The 3,953-nt window shown below is 36.1% G+C and overlaps 1 pseudogene; it reads left to right on the top strand.

The window, feature by feature from the left end:
* Nucleotides 1–1,552: 1,552 nt before the first annotated feature.
* Nucleotides 1,553–3,398, top strand: LOC120115365 (annotated as a pseudogene).
* Nucleotides 3,399–3,953: the final 555 nt, after the last annotated feature.

The raw sequence follows: 3,953 nt of genomic DNA, 5'->3' as shown, positions 1-3,953 counted from the left end.
TTCATTAGTTTTAAAATCTCTAACTTTTATTTTTTTTTCAATTGATTCAATATGAGAAACGACATTATCAAACTTCCTTAGTCCTTGTCAATCGACCCTACTTCTCTATTCTACTTTATTTGTTTATTTGAGAATTAAGAATTATTTTTATTTGACAAATTCAACACTTGTCAAAGAATGAGAAGGAGAAGAAAAGGCATTCAATGCCGAGAAGAGGTTCCAGTAAGGGAAGACGATTGTCCGTATGAACACTCTAAAGGACAAAGTTCCTCCCTAGGGCTTGACAATATGGAAAACATGGAGTATATCCCTTAGTGTGTCTTTCTCGCTCGATCACATGTAAAGTCATCTCGAACATTTTCAGGGACTTTGAGCGAACACTAAAAAATAAGCCACTATCGAATGAAAGTATATTACATTACTTTGAATATTTAATTTAATATTATATTAATAAATCGTAGAAAAATGATTAAATTTTGTCAAATATATTATTTTCATTATTTTATTAAGAAAACATCTTAAATACAACAACTAAGAGAGAATAAATAAAAAAAGAATGATGCATTATACTATCGTTAGGTTGAGATTAAAGAAGAATAAAAGTTAAAAAATATTTCTAAAAATTAAAGAATAAAATTTTAAAAAATATATATATGATTAAATTTAACTCAAAATTAAATTAATTCAAAAGATAAGAAAAAGTTCAAAAGTTGAAATTTGTCCTTCTATAATGACCGTCAAGAGGATCCATATCTATATTTTGAAACGAAATTAGTTTTAGTGGATGTTTTGACTCACTCTTCGTATTCAAATTAGGGGTTGTTTGTTTACTTCAGAATGATTAAACGCTGAATGATTCAAATGCTGAATGATTCAGATGTTCTGTATGAATTAACTCTGAATGTCACGTGTTGTTTGATAACGGCTCTGAATCATTCAAATGTACTTCTGTGCTGAATCAGTCAGCACTGAATCATTCAGATGTGCGAAACAAACGCTCTGAATGCTGAACGGTTCAACATTCAACGTTGAATGGTTTCATTAAGAGCAAACAAACAGCCCCTTACTTTTCTATGTGCGCTTAGAGTTTATCAGTAACATTTTTCTCTGTCTTTTATTTAAATCAATTATTTTGTAAAATAAATTGATTTGTACATTACGTCTTTTATTTAAATCCAAAAAATTGTAAAATAAATTAGATCCAAATATTTGTTGACGGATATCACATTAAAATGTGTTTTGTAGAGCACGCCTTAAAAGCATGTTTTTATCTTGATTAACAAAAATATATACAATTTTCATAAATGTTTTTAAAATGTTTTTTAGTTTAATAATAATTAAAAAAACGATATATATGCAAAATGAAACCGATTTTGTATGCATAGGATTCCAAACATTATCATTTAAAATTATTCAATTTCCAAAACTTAGATGTATATTTAATTGTAATTAATTAGACAACAATAAAACACAAATTAGAAGGGGTTAACCAGGGTTTTTCATTAATATTTTTTAATATATTCTCTCACGTATTAATCGTCAGTAGTATTTTATTTTCTTCTTCTTGTAGTTTCTGAGCACCGCCTCTCGTCTATACATGACTTTGCAGCCCAACCGTCACCGGCGTCAGAGTCGTCGTCTGTCTTCCTGCCACCTCCACCCTGCTACCACACCCGTTACAGGCTTGTGTGCGTCATGTCTCCGGGAACGCCTCGCCGGCATCCAACACGACTCTCCACCCCAACTTCCTCCGCCTCTTCAACCTCCCCACTCCGCCGATCTAAATCCTGCTCCGGCGGCCATGAACCATCTTCCTCTTCCGCATCCGAGCTTCGCCGTAAATCTTGTGACGTAAGACCTCATAATACTCTCCACGATCTCTTCGCCGTCGGCGACGAAGTAAAAATCCTCAATGTCAACCTCCCTCCTTTTAATGCTGTATCTTTTCAAGGCTTTGAAGGGGGTAGAAGAAGGAGAGTTAAAAACGATGAAGGAATTCATAGATCTCGAATGTGGAAGGAAAAATTCATCGGGGAAATCTCTATGGGAAGAAGCTTCCGTTTTTAGCAAGAAATTGAGGAAATGGAAGAGAAAACAGAGCAGAAAGGAGAAAAACGATGGTTTTATTCATGAGAAGACGAGCGGAAGGGGATTATGAGATACCCAATTGGAGATCGGGGAATATGGGTTGTTTGGGAGAAGATCTTGTGATACTGATCCTAGATTATCAGTTGATTTTGGGCGTTTCTCTGTTGATGATTCTACGTTTTCCATCGATGAGCCTAGGGCTTCTTGGGACGGTTGTTTGATTGGGAAACAAAACCCAAAGGTTAACGAGGAACCCAATGTTGGGGAAGATAGATTGAGTGTTGTAAAAGAGGAAGAAAGGATTAACCCTGGTGGGTCAGCTCAAACGAGAGATTATTATGCCGATTCTTTGACTCGGAGGAGAAGTTTCGACCGTTCATCGCGGAATAGGAAGACAAGTTTAGGGGAAGCTGATGATTTTAAGTCTCCGATTTCGAATGCTAAAGTGTCACCGGAGACTGTTGGACTGTTTCATGGGGTCAAATTGTTGGTTACTGAGAAGGAATTGAGGGGTTCCAATTGGTATTCTAATGTGGAATCTTGTTCTAAGGATGTTGAACTTGTTACTAATGGAGTGGTTGGTCAAAAAGCATTTAATTCGAAGAAGGCTAGGGGTTGGAAAAATGTATGGAGTATCTGGGGTTTGTTACAGAAGCGAAAACAAACGGTATTCGGAGATGAAGTTAAGAATTTTGGAGTAAATGTAGGGAATGTGAAGCTAGCAGAGTCGGTGCAGAGGCTTCGACTGGTGGTTAATGGAGATGAAGATATAGGTATCGAAGGAAATGCGGGAGAAGGGATACTTGTGGATTCATTGGAAAAGCTTAGGAGGTTTGCCGATGGAGGTGAAAGTAAAGCTACAGGAGGAAATGCGGACGGGACACTAGCAGAGTCCTTGCAGAAGTTAAGAAGAGTGGCCAATGGAGTTGAAAATGGGAATGTTGTAAGGGAGAAGCTTCTCCGGAGTTATAGTGTTAGTGTTCGGAATTCAGTTGATGGATCATATTTCTATAGGACGAGTGTGACAGATGCTAAAGGCAATGGTCCAAAGAGAAGGGATAATCATACGTTGCAGCCAAATAGGAGTGTAAGGTATTCTCCTAACAACCTTGATAATGGCCTACTGCGGTTCTACTTGACTCCATTGAGGAGTTACAGGAGAAGCAAATCTGGAAGTAGGCTAAGAAACTCGAACTCTATAGGTGGCAGTATACTTTAGTGGTGCTTAAATATGTTAGCAGTAAGTTTGTGTTGTAAAAACATTTGTGTTTCTCCATGTTCTATTAATAAAAGAGTAAATCGAATGGTCATCTTTGTTGTACTAAGAATGTGTTTTTTCTAATAATGCAGCAATGGAAAATATGGAACAGTATCTTGATATTGTTAGTATGGTGAGAATTGTTGCATAATTGACAGCTTTTACAAGAAACGAAATCACTTCGCTCAGAAATTTCTGTTTTCCCCTTATTTGATCCTCGCATGTACAATTTGTGAGACTTTCATGTTGTGTTGGGCTTGTAATTGTTTCGTTATGCATCCTACTCTACTTTTCTTTCTTATACTATGAAATCCCTGAGGCGCTGCATTGACTTCTTGCTTCTGCAACTGGTCAGCTGTCATACTTAACTATAGCAAAAAAAGATGGGAGTTACTGTAGTATGTTTAACATGATTTGGAAATGATTTGCATGCATAATTTGTTATCAGTAGTTTCATGAACAAGTTTTTGATACTTGGAGTGTTGATTCATCTTCTTCAAGGTCGTCAAGTTGTAAAGAATTCTAGTGATAGACCCTCTAAAATGGAACTTGTTAATTTCCTCTATTAGGCCAAAGATATATTGAATAGTGTATCTATCTCTTACTC

The sequence above is a fragment of the Hibiscus syriacus genome, unplaced genomic scaffold (assembly GCF_006381635.1).
Source record: "Hibiscus syriacus cultivar Baekdansim isolate YM2019G1 unplaced genomic scaffold, ASM638163v2 tig00110263_pilon, whole genome shotgun sequence".
Classification (NCBI taxonomy): domain Eukaryota; kingdom Viridiplantae; phylum Streptophyta; class Magnoliopsida; order Malvales; family Malvaceae; genus Hibiscus; species Hibiscus syriacus.
The sequence above is the reverse complement of the archived record's forward strand: the minus strand, read 5'-3'. Positions and strand labels throughout refer to the sequence as shown.